Source organism: Nomascus leucogenys, chromosome 15 (genome assembly GCF_006542625.1).
Source record: "Nomascus leucogenys isolate Asia chromosome 15, Asia_NLE_v1, whole genome shotgun sequence".
In the NCBI taxonomy this organism is placed as follows: domain Eukaryota; kingdom Metazoa; phylum Chordata; class Mammalia; order Primates; family Hylobatidae; genus Nomascus; species Nomascus leucogenys.
In genome coordinates, this window is record NC_044395.1 from 14,685,123 (window position 1) to 14,697,623 (window position 12,501).

Here is a 12,501-nt window from a genome sequence, read left to right on the forward strand (position 1 = left end):
TGGAATCCTGACTGCTGCTTATAAGCTGTGCAACTCAGGCAAACTGCTGAGCTCATAGATACAGGGGCCAGGCTCAGTGAGGAGACATCTGCAAAGTCCCTTCCACAGTGCTTGGCACAAGTGGGGCTCCGTGAATGGGAAGCATCGTCCAAACAGCACAGGGGAGTCCAAGTGAGCGCCTCCTGCTGGGAAACTCTGGCAGGCCATGCTTACGTGTGGCGCTCCTGGGCTCTGGGAAGGGGAGGGCCCGTGGTGTACACCTCTGGGGTGGCTGAGTGGAAATTCCTGCAGAGCAGCGTGATGCTGCGCTGGATGTGGGGGCAACACTCCCCTGCTGCCTGGTCCAGCACACCTGGCCGGCTCCTCCTCCTTCTACCTGCTTTGCTGCCTCCTCCCTTTGGCCAGCCTCCCCAGGATTTTTGGTTGCGGCACCCTGGCTGCTGCACGCGTCTTCAGGCGGCTGCATTTGGTAATGGGCTGGATGATGCTTGGTGGTCACTTTGGAGAAGGCAGCTGTGCTGCTCCGGCCCCGGGGTCCCCTGACCACCAGCGCTGCTCCCTTTGACCTGAATCTCTTGTCTTCCCAGGCTATCCCTCCCTCATGCGGAGCCAAAGCCCCAAGGCCCAGCCCCAGACTTGGAAATCTGGCAAGCAGACTATGCTGGTAAGGGAAGTGCTGCCGGGAGGGCCTGGGCATGTCCAGAGACCTGGGCACTGAAGGGGGCTCCCTGGAGGCAATAGGTTCCAGGGCCTGTGGGAGGACTTCTCTGGGCCATGGGGTGGAGGAGAAGGAGGCAGCAGTGGCCTGAATACCTGTGCACAGCAGAGGGTAGTAGAGACCCGGGGCTAATGGGCAGGGGACTAGCTAAGCACACACTGTCTGGACCTCAGTTTTCTGATCTATAAAGTGGGCAGCCTTGGTTTTTTTATTTGGCAAATGCTTGTTGGATGCCTATGCTAGTGGAATGACAGCTTGGGTTCTGCTAGCTCTGGGATTGTAAAACAGCCCAGCGGGAGGACAGGCCTCCTCCTAGAGATGGGTCCCACCTCCCGGGGGGCAGTTCTCCAGTTCTGACAGCATAGAGGCCATTGGGGTGATAGTGTAGGGGCGGGAGAGGCTGGAGAGTTGGGAATAGATATATTTAGGGTCAATATCTAATGACCCGAGGCCAGGCATATCAGAAGAGCAGCATGACAGGGAAGCATGACTTTGGGGTCCAGGCCACCTGCTGACTGTGGGGTCCTAGATGAGTTAGATACCCTCTCTGAGACTCTTTCTTGCTTTTTATTATGTGGGGACTGAGATGATCCCCAGTGCCCATTAGATCTGGCATATGTGACCCTGACTGAGACCTCAGTGATCGGGGACTGTAGTTCACATGCAGAGCCCCCATGTGCCTGAATGCCTTGCTCCTGAAGGTCCATTCTAGGCCCTGCTACAGGAGTCGGCCAGCTGCCATGGCATGTGGGTGGCATCAGGAGCTCTGCTGGAACCAGGGCCGGAGCCCTTGGCTCTTGCTGTCCTTGCAATTGGAGATCAGAGCAGGAGGGGTGATTTGCCCTGGACCACAAGGAATGGCTGGGGATGGTCTAATTGGACAGAATCTTTAATTGCTGGCGATGGGAGCTAAGTGATCGTGTGTGTAATTTGGAGCTGGACCCAGGGGCATTGCAACAGCAGGACTGCAGAAAGCAGATATGGGGAGAAAAAAGAAGGTTTCTGTTCTAGACTCAGTCCTTCCCCTCCCTACTACATACTTTTCCACCCTCTCAGAGCCTGGGGTCCTGAAGAGAAGGCTCATCAGCACTTTGAGGCCCCTGGCAGAGCAAGGTTTTGGTGTCCAGCAAGCACCCAGCACTGGGAGAGTGGAGACAGGTGCTGGGGTGCAGAGAGGCTGAGCTGGGAATCAATTTCCGTGGGGGCTGGCCCCAGCTGTCTCATTGACTTGCTGTGTGACTTTGCATGAGGAAAAATGATTCCTTTGTGCCTCAGTTTTCCCATCCATAATTGGGATGATTTCCCAGCTCTTCCAACTGCCGTATGTGCTGTGACCTCAAGCCAGGGAGGGGAAGGGAGAATGAGGAGAGCATTTTGCCCTGATGCCCACCTACCACTCCAGGCTTTTAACCAGACAATGCCATTCATTGACCTGCAACCCATATTATTGACCCAGTCTTCCTCAAAGAAAGGCTTCAGCCATTTCCAAATCTATTCACTTTGCCCTATTAATTGCTTGGGGTCCAGGCTGGCCCCTGGGGGTCAGGAGACCTGGCCCAGGCTCTGCTCTGCCAGTGAGTAGCTGTTCTTTCCCTTCCCTGGGTCTCAGTTTCTTCCTTTGTTTAATAGGTGGTTTAAGCAAGGTCTGAGCATCCCTCAGGCCCACAAGTCCTGCTGTGGACCAGACATAGGCAAGGAGCTGACCAGGAGGTGTCAGTTCCGTGAGAGACAGGGCCAAGGGCAGTGCACCCTTGAGGTGTGTGTGTGAGGGGCAAATGATGTCTCCTGTATTGGGATCCACAGGGCATGGGGGTGGGCTCAGCCTCTGACCCAGCTCAGGGACAAATCATCTTCCTGAGACCCTCCGGGGGCTGACGGTGCTTGCATGGGTGAGCAGCAGCTAAGCTGTGCTCTTCCACTCCATCCGGAGGGCTGCCTCTTCAGGGCCCTGATGAAGTGATCTGGGCAGGGTGGGGCATGCTGATTTCATGAAATTACTGGGAGATACGATACATGGAGAAGGCTGGGAGAGCTGTCACTTGGCTCTCTCTCCGGAGATGCTCCCTGTACCAATGGCTGGGGGAGGAGGAACAGGACGAGAGAGGCAAAGGGCTGTGGGGAGCCTGGGACTGTGTTGGGCTGGGGCAGTTCTTTACCCTCTCTGCAGCCCCTCTGTAAGGGAAATTTATGCAGAGAGAGCCGAAGAAAATCCTGGAAGCCCTCGCCGTAAGAGAAGTGATGCTGAGAACTGGCAGCTGGGGGTGCGGGTTTTGGAGGCAGCGTGCTGGGGCTTGGATTCAGGCTCCTTGCTTACCAGCTGAGTGACCTTGGGCAAGTTGCCTAGCCTCTCTGTGCCTGGGTTTTATAGTTGTGCCTTCAACTATAAAATGAACATGATAATAGTAATCTATTTAATTGGGTGGTTGTAAAAATTAAATGAGTGTATCCACATACAGCCCTCGGCACAGTGCTGTGAAGTTCTGAGGAGTAGAAAGTGCTATATAAATAGTAGCTGTGGTGGCGCTGGAGGAACCTCCCGAGCTGTGGAGAGAAATTTTGACCAGTGTGATGGGGGGTTGAGGTCCAAGGTCACCCACTAACTATGGGAATGGACTCTAATTAGGATCCAACCTGGAGATCCTGACATTAGGGACCAGCCCCTGATCACAGGGTAGGTAGATCTTGCAGATTAGGCCAAAAGGCCCCTGGAATTGTCGGAGCTTGGATCACTGCTGCCTCCTGAGGCAGGTTAGGGTAGGGTGGGTCTAGCTAGTGGGCTCATCTGTCGTCTGGCCTCGCTGACCACTCTTGTTTCTCCCACAGTCTCACTACCGGCCATTCTACGTCAACAAAGGCAATGGAATTGGGTCCAACGAAGCCCCATGAGCTCCTGGAGGAAGGAACGAGGCACCACACCCCTGCTCTTCCTTCTGACCCTGCTGCTCTTGCCTTCTAAGCTACTGTGCTTATCTGGGTGGGAGGGAGCCTGGTCCTGCACCTGCCCTCTGCAGCCCTCTGCCAGCCTCTTGGGGGCAGTTCTGGCCTCTCCAACTTCCCCACTGGCCACACTCCATTCAGACTTCTTTCCTGCCTTGTGACCTCAGATGGTCACCATTGTTCCTGTGCTCAGTGGCCACCCCATCACAGGGGTGAGATAGGTGGGGCCTGCCCTAACCCACCACCCTCCTCCTCTCGGGCTGGATCTGGGGGCTAGCAGTGAGTACCCGCATGGTATCAGCCTGCCTCTCCCGCCCACGCCCTGCTGTCTCTAGGCCTATAGACCTTTCTCTCCAAGGCCCCATCCCCCAATGTTGTCAGCAGGTGCCTGGACAGCACAGCCACCCATCTCCCATTCACATGGCCCACCTCCTGCTTCCCAGAGGACTGGCCCTACATGCTCTCTCTGATCCTACCTATCAATGCCCAGCATGGCAGAACCCGCAGCCCTTGGCCACTGCAGACGGAAACCTTTCAGTGTCTTGACATCACCCTAGCCAGGCAGTGGGTCTCCACCACAGCCACTTTGAGTCTGTGGTCCCTGGAGGGTGGCTTTTCCTGACTGGCAGAATGACCTTAGCCAAGATATTCCTCTCTTCCCTCTGCTGGGATAAAGAATTCCCCTAACACGATATAATCCACACATGAAAATAGCTACTGGCCTAGCTACCATTTACCAGCCACTATACCATTTGCCTACAGAATTTCATGCAGTCTATAATTTGGCATTCTTTCTGACGATGGAGAGTGTGGCTGGGCTGACCGCAAAGGGTGCCTTACACACTGCCCCCACCCTCAGCCATTGCCCCATCAGAGGCTGCCTCCTCCTTCTGATTACCCCCCATGTTGCATATCAGGGTGCTCAGGGATTGGAGAGGAGACAAAACCAGGAGCAGCACGGTGGGGACATCTCCCATCTCAACAGCCCCAGGCCTATGGGGGCTCTGGAAGGATGGGCCAGCTTGCAAGGGTTGGGGAGGGAGACATCCAGCTTGGGCTTTCCCCTTTGGAATAAACCATTGGTCTGTCACTTCTCTTGTATTGAATGACCATTTCCCTGAGGGTCCCCAGAGGAACAGGCTGCAGTTCTTCTGAATGCACTTTTTCCCTCTGATGAGGGCACGGTCATCTTCCCGCTCTCCTCTCAGAGACGTGGCTCCCTTGAATCTCCCTTGACTTCTCTCACCCTGTCTGGGATACAGAGGTGCAGTGCAGGAGCCTGAGCCTTAGGGAGGCAGGCCTTGGCTAACAATGAACACAGGGAGAATGACGGTGGGGTGTGGGCCTAGGGATATGCTCAATACCTTCTGCCATGCTCAGACCTTCTGGCCAGCCCACCCCAGAGTTCCCAGGGGGAGAGGGGCCCAGAAGTGGCTGGGAGCCTGTAACCCCAAGCACTCTGGTGCTCAGACATGGGCTGGAGTGGAAGCCCACTGGAGGCTTCAGACCTGAGGGCCTTCTCAGTGCACAGAGGGCCTTCTGGGAAGGAGAGCTCACCTTTGAGGCTGGCAGGAGAGTCAGACTCCTGAGGACAGCATCATCTTGGGCTTGGGGGATGGAGGAAAGGGAAAAGGCCTTCCAGTCCCTGGAAACCCAGAGAGGCCTGGAAGGACAGTCAGGGAAGGCTTCCTGGAAGAGGTGAGCAAGCCAGGAGGAGGCATGATGGTAGAGAGGGAAGAGGGTGGGAAACAACCACATTCTTTCCCTGGTGTGGCAGGGACACCAGGGCCCCTCTGTTCTCACTGTTCTTCCTCACTCTGCTCCCCACCAGGGGCCTGATGACACCAGGGGAGCAGTCCCTCTGTCCTAGTAAAAGTCCCTAAGTGAGCTGGCTGCTGGTCCATTGTGGAGGGACAACACTCTTCCTTCCTCCTCTCCACCCTGCTGGGCCAGGGAACTTAGGAGCCAAGCAACCAGGCTTGCCAGGAAGGGGCTCTTGGGAATGAGAAAGCGAGGGAGAAATGGCTGAGAAGAGAGAGACGGGGGATACAGCAGGGTAAGGGTGAGAAAGGAAAGGAGGGAGAAGGGGCCAAGTGTGTTCATGGAGGACCTTCCAGCACGGTCAAGAAGAGAGACCACAAGTTGAACCCGCATGCTTTGGCCACCTGGGTGGTGGTCTCCCTTGGGAGCTGGGACTGCAGAGTGTCCCTGGGGTTAGTTGCTGCTCCCTACAGCCCCCTGCCCCGGGTGTTGGTTCCCTACCCAGTGCCCCAGCAGGTCCACCTCTGTGGGCACTGTGCCCTGCAGCCTCCTGGCCCTTCTTGAGGACCCTGGGGTTGTGATGGTGATAAGGGCCCATTCCTGGGCTCCACAGATGCCCGGACTCTCAGAAAGACCCTGGCCACAAGAGGCTCCCCGTTCTCCAGGCCCTGCCCTAAGCCTACCAGCTCCAGAGAAGGGGAACTGGATGGGACAGCAGGTCTGGCTAAATTCCCCCGTGAGGGCAGCCAGGCCCTTGCCTGTCCCATGCCTGGGCCACACCAGGGGCTGCATCTGCTGCACAGAGGCTGGCTGGTGGGATGTTGGGAAGACCGCTGTGTCAGGAGGCCCAGGGCTCTGCTGGGAACTGGGCGGGGACGTCGCTGAGCATCACACTCTCCCCATCAATCCCCACCAGGTCCATTATCGTCTGAGCTGTGATTATAAAGCAATCAGGGAAATCCTTTCTTCCCAGTTCTTGAGAATGCCTCTGTCCCCAGCATGAGTGAGAATAGGAGGATTACTCCAGGCCCCGAGTGGCTCAGGGGAGGGGAGAGAAAGGAGGGGGGCAAGGCTCTATGTCCACTTCTGTTCCTCTCAGACCCAGGCAGAGTCTTGGGCCATGCTCCCCTGTCTTCTGCCCTCTCCCAGCTCTGGCTGTTTGGTGATTCTCAGAGGTATAGGTAGCCCGCTGGCAGACAAGTGAGGAGGGAGGCAGCAGAGGGGCTCAGCAGGGAGCTCTGGCTCGGTAGTTCGGAGCCCTGAGTCTCATCCAGGCTCTGTCGCTTGGCTGTGTGATCTGGGCAATCTGCTTGCCCTTTCTGGGCCTGACCTTCTCCATCTACAAAATGAGGTGTATTCATTGGATCATTTCCCAGCTCCAACAGCTTGTGAGGTGGAGACCACAGCAAAAGGAGGGTTGGAAGGGACAGGAACATTGAGCTTGGTGTCACGTTGGGAATCCACCATCAGACTTGGGCTGATAGGCAGGTTGGACTCCCAAATCCCCAAGGCTCCCTGTACCCAGTCCCCTGCCTCTCCTTTCCTTTAGACCCTGTCAGGGCCATGGGTCCCCATCTGAGAAGCCTTGTCTGTCCGGGAGGGAGGAAGGCTGGAGACCCAGGAGCTTCTGAGCTCTGCTCTGGGCTTCAGGACCTGCTGGAATGTGGACTCGGTGATAGCAGGGGTTATTCCATCATGTTGTCCTAGAACAGTGCCTGGCACGTGGGTGGGCCTTGGAGGCTAAGAAGCAGTTAACTGGGAAGAGGAAGTGGGAGACGAAGGTGAAAAAATCAAAAGGGGAGCTGGAAGACATCCAGTGAGGGGTGCCTGGTACATTTCACTGTGTGGAGAGCTGAGGCATAGGCTTCTGAGGGCAGTGCGTGGAGCTGGAGCCACGCTGTCAGGGCCAGAATCCTGGCTGCACTGCCCATCAGCTGTAAGACCAGGGCCAAGCTGCCCACTCTGTCTGGGCTTCAGTGGGGATAACATCTTAAAGGACTGCTGTGAGCAACAAAAAACTGCGAAGAACCTGGCTTAGCAAGGGCCCAACCATTGGGAGATTATACTATTATTATTGTGGAATTAACAACAATGACGACATTTCAACCTGGGATGAAGCTTGATTTCCCCTCTTCTTGGCCTTCTGCACTTGTTGGAGAGTCACAGGGTGGAAGCTGCTGGGCCCAGCCCTAGGAGCCTCACCAGGGCTCCTGCAGTTCTGGGGCACGGCCGGCAGGTGACAGCATTTCACTGTAGTGAGTGGGTGCCAAACTCCTGCCCCAGCCCGGGCCGTCACGACTGGGTCCCAGGGCCCTTCCACAAGGTGAGCCTCTCTCTCTCTCCTCCTTCCCTCACTTCTGTATTAGCTGAGTAGACCCTTCTGTCCTAGCCTGTAGAATATGTGACCCCAGGACAGCAGTCCCCTGGTGTGAGTAGGAGATAGGGGCTTACTGCTCACCCCACCAGACCTTGCCCGAGCTGGCATGGAATTCTGCAGAAGGGGCAGGCTCCTCCTATGTGGGCACCACCTTTGGGTTCCCTCTGCAGGTAGCTGGCCTGAGGAGGGGGCTGGGTGGGCACAGCAGGCTCAGTTCTGCATCCCCCAAGGAGGGCTTGCATGAGTCAGACAGGGCTCTACCCAAGGCAGCTCTTGGTGAAGAGTGAGACAGAAAGCCAGAGTCCTCAAAGTCCAAGGGGGAGGGGACACTGAGGGGCTGCGAACTGCCAAGCTGCTTGACTCCTGTCCCCCTTCCATGTCCCGGCTATGACATGGGGACCTTTGTCCTTGCCTCCTGATGGACCATGGAGAGAGGTCAGAAGGGTAACAGGTGGGACCCCAGGAATGCCTATCCATAGGGGTGGGGGCTGGATGGCTGAGGCAGGGCCAGCTCATATCCCACCTCCCTTTCCCACCAAACCCTCAAATCACCTCCCAAGAGTGACCCAGGCAGTTTTATCTTTCTGAGTATTGACTATTAAGTTTGAAAATGAACTGTTGTTCAGCCACAGAAACAAGGAAGATAAACACTAATTGCTTGGTGAATGTGCCAACTCCTGGCTCCTAATTCATCACCTTGCCAAGGCAGAGGCTAAGAAGAGGCAAAGGAGTGGGGAGGGGGTGAGGAAACTTGGGAACCAACAGACTGTCTTGCAAGATGTGGCAGTGGATGGGTGACCTCAACCCAGGGGATGAGGATGGTGCCTGGGATCCCTGAAGCTCCCCAGGAAGGACAGGAAGCCGGGTGAGGGAGGGAGGAGAGGTCTTTGGCTGGGCTTATCTTTATCAATACATTCATTCCAAGTGGAAATATAACGTGTTCCCTCGCTGGCCTTGAGGTTGGTTTTGGTTAGCAAATTCTGCATTTTTCTGAGGTTGTTCCTATTATCATGTTAAGATCCTCAACTGGCTGAATTGAGGGGCTGCAAACCCGGTTATGGATTGGTAACTTGCAGGATTCAGATCTGGCTGTGGAAGGTGGAGCCCTGAGAGCTTGTCTGAGAAGGAGGCTCCATATTCTTTGAGGGTGTGGTGTGGGTCTTTGATGGTTCAGATATGGATCTGCCTGGAGCGGGGACTGCACTAGGTGACCTGAGCCCAAGGCTGGGGGCATTGCAGAGGCCCAGGGGAGAGAGATGAGCACAGATATCTGATAAGGAGCAGGAATGGAGGCGTGGCTCGGGGGAGGCCTGCATTCATTCAGATCTTTGTGTTGGACCAAGATCTAAGCACAAGATACAGGAGACAGAAGCTGCCGCTCTGCATGACTTTGCAAGCCTGAGCTTGTGAGCTGATCCAGAAGGTGATCGGAGCATGCAGGGCCCAAAACAGGGTGATGAGGAGGCATGTCCCCTGAGGAGGGGACAGCTGTGCTGAGAGTGGGTTGAGAAGATCTGGGGGGACCAGAGGGATCTGACTTGGAGAGTGAGTACTGCATGTGTGAGAAAGGCAGGGCAGGATCATGCCGGGCTACATAGGGGCTGAGGTTTTCTGTAAACACAGTGGCCACCTCCATGGGAGGGTGAGTAATCAGATCAGTGCTCTAAGAAGAGGACTCAGGAATGAACCGAGGTGAAGCAAGAGTGGAGGCCCAGGTGTGCTATGCCGGTGACTTGAGACACCATTGATGGGACCGACTGTGGCAGGTGGAGACGCTGGTGGCATTGCAGGTGCAGGAGCAAGCAGAGACACAAGCAGGATGTGCAGAGGATGCAGGGTTTAGGAAACGGTTGAGAGCTAAGGGCCAGTGGGTGGAGGAGGGGAGTTGGAGAGTAGGTCCCTGTCGCAGGAACGCTAATGCCAGAGAGGGAGACTGCAGCACAGCTGCCATGAGCTGAGGGGGATGGAACTGCCATGAGGTGGGTGTGGAAGCGGGGAATACTCTTGGGGGGGTGATACAGTCCCAGAGATCACCCTCTGTTTGTGCCTCTCTGAGGGAGGCAATGTGCCACCCCGTACCTGAATCCTGACTTGGCTGGGTCAATAGAAGAAGCTACTTACACTTCCTTACCCTCAGTTTTCTCATCTGCCAAATAGGGCTAATCATAGTGGCCGTATGGGTTTGTAAGAGGATCAAATGAAAGGAGGCAAGTAAGTGTCGCCACAGTGTCTGGTGCATCGTCATTTGATAAATAGGTGCCCGATGCACGGTGGAGAGCAGGACAGAGGGTCCTTTCCCTGCCTCAGGCACTTCTTCATTGACTGCTGCTTTTGTTGCTGGTGGTGATGGCAGAGTCTAATCCCTGGTGTTTCAGGGTGGGCCTGCTTAGCTCCTCGAGGCCACCTGGCTCTAGTTCCTGGGTCCCTCCTTCCCTGGTGGCCATGCAGCCATGGGTCCTCTGGGCTGCGTCTGGCAGGAAAGCCAGACTACAGGGGGAGTGGAGACTAATGCTTCTCCTCCCAGTGGCAGACCAGCCACTACATGCATGGGTGGCCAGGGTAATTAATTTACACATTTTATCCTGCTTAAACTAATAAGCTTCTCTAGCTTCCTCCACTGAACCCGAGCCTTTGAGCTGAGCCTGCCAGAAACGTTATCCTGCCCCCCAGGAAGTCTGATGGGGCTTATAGTTGTCCTGTGGGCTCGGGCCAAGGCTCCCAGGCCCTGTGTCCACACTTCTGAGGCTGCTTATTTTGGCCGCTCCTAGCCTGCTGGTCCAGGTATGCCACAGAGGCATCTTAAGATGCCAATCAACACTGCACACCCTGATGGAAAAGCAGGACTTGGGAGCCCATCGTTCTAGTCCCCTGCCCTGCAGCCTCCCGCTCCTAAAGTAGCAGGGTCTGGCTCAAAGCCGCCTGGGAACACAAAGACTTCCTCCATGTAGCGAAAAAGAAGTCTCTAAGAAAGGTTGTGGAGTGAAGATAGTGACGTGGGAATAATGTGTGACATAGCCGCTATTTTCTTGAGAAAGGAAGAAACGCACATCCACATTTGCTTGCATGAGGATAAAGCCTCCTGGATGGGTGTACAAGGGACTGGCTACTCCTAGGGAGGAGCTGGAGAGCTGCGAGGCAGGGCAGGAGGGAGACTTTCCCTGTGGACCCCTTTGTACCTCTTGAGTCTTGAAGGCTGTGAATGTATCACATGTTCAAAATGCATCAACTATTGGAAAATAAATGCAAACACAATGGAAACCCCATCTGCATCTGTGCAGCACATGTTTAGTGGGTGCCCCTCTGTGCTTGGGAGCAAAGGTGTGAGAGAGCAGACTGTGGTCACACCTTTCAGAAGAGTGAGGGGAGAGGAAGAGAGGTATGTCTGTGATTATAATCACCATTGGTGAGTTCAATGCCAGAGGAAGCATGGAGTCCTCTGGGCTCACAGAGGAATCCAAGTGGGTAGTTAGAAAGGGCTTCCTGGAGAAAGAGATTCTTGAGCTGTTTCGAAGGTAGCATAAGAGTTGACTGGTTGGAGAAGGGAGGGAAGGATTGGATGAGATTGAAGTGTGGGTTTCTATTCTGACTGCCAAAACCTGTGGTGCCTTTGGGTGTTAGTCTTCCCATTCATAACATAGGAAACCTTGGTTCAGGGAGCCAGGCAGGAAAGTAGGTCCAGCCCCTAGAATTTCAGCTCTCAGCTACCACTCTGAAGCCGCTGTGGGCACCCTAGTTCTGTGCAGGCTGCTGCTTCCCAGAGAGGTGCTCTCGCTAGCTGAGGACAGCAGGCCAGCCCCTTTCGGCTGCTTCCCCTACTTATGGATTCATCTTGTATGCTCCGATTCCAAATCCTGCAGGATTTAATATCCACTCTGTAATCTACTGGCACCAATAGGCATTATCTAACTAAACCTTAAATTGAAAATGCTAGGCTTCTATTTTCCCCGCGCTGTCGGGAGAAGTCGGGACTCTCTTCGTCCAATGTAATTTACTCTTGCACTAATTAAAGTGCGTCACTCTGCTGTCCTTGAAGGCACGCAGCCTGCCCCCGACAAGGAATGCAGCTGGGGGTGGACGAGGCAAAGCAGGGGCTGGGCGGGCTGGCCAATCTAGGGCTGCAAGATGGTTCCTCTGTCCATCCCAAGTGCCTCTTGCTTTAAGGCCATTTCATTTCCTGAGAGATTGAGAGTTCACTTGCTGTAATATTCATTCATTCATTCACTCACTCATTCACTCCCTACCTCCCTCCTGTGTTTATTAAGCACTCAAGGCAGGCACAGAAATAAAAGCTGCTAAACATATGGTCAGGCTCTTCTCTCCAGCCGCTTCCCCAGTGTCGTGAGGGTTTCACAGGATGCAGGTTCCCAGGCCACATCAGCTCGCAGAGGAACCCAGGGATGGGGAGCAAGAATAGCTGATGTTATAGATGCTTCCTTTCACCCAACATTATTTAAATAACTCTGTTTTTTTTTTAAATGAAACTTCTTATTTTGAGATCATCGTAGATTCACATGCAGTTGTAAGAAATAATAGAGATCCAATGTGCCCTTTGCCCAGTTTCCCCCAATATGAACATCTTGTAAAACTATAGTACAAGATCACGACCAGGAAATTGACATTGACACAGTCAAGATGCAGACTGTTCCATCACCACAAGGATCTCTCCTGTTGTCTCTTCATAGGCACTTTCCCCTTTTCTCTTCTTTTC

At 54.6% G+C, this 12,501-nt stretch overlaps 1 non-coding gene across 1 annotated transcript; it reads left to right on the forward strand.

Moving 5' to 3' along the window:
• The first annotated feature begins 12 nt into the window (after positions 1-12).
• Positions 13-4,745, forward strand: LOC100600298. Its single transcript, XR_004033689.1, has 2 exons — positions 13-664; positions 3,542-4,745. It is a non-coding gene; the product is annotated as an uncharacterized LOC100600298 (transcript).
• The last annotated feature ends 7,756 nt before the right edge of the window (positions 4,746-12,501 follow it).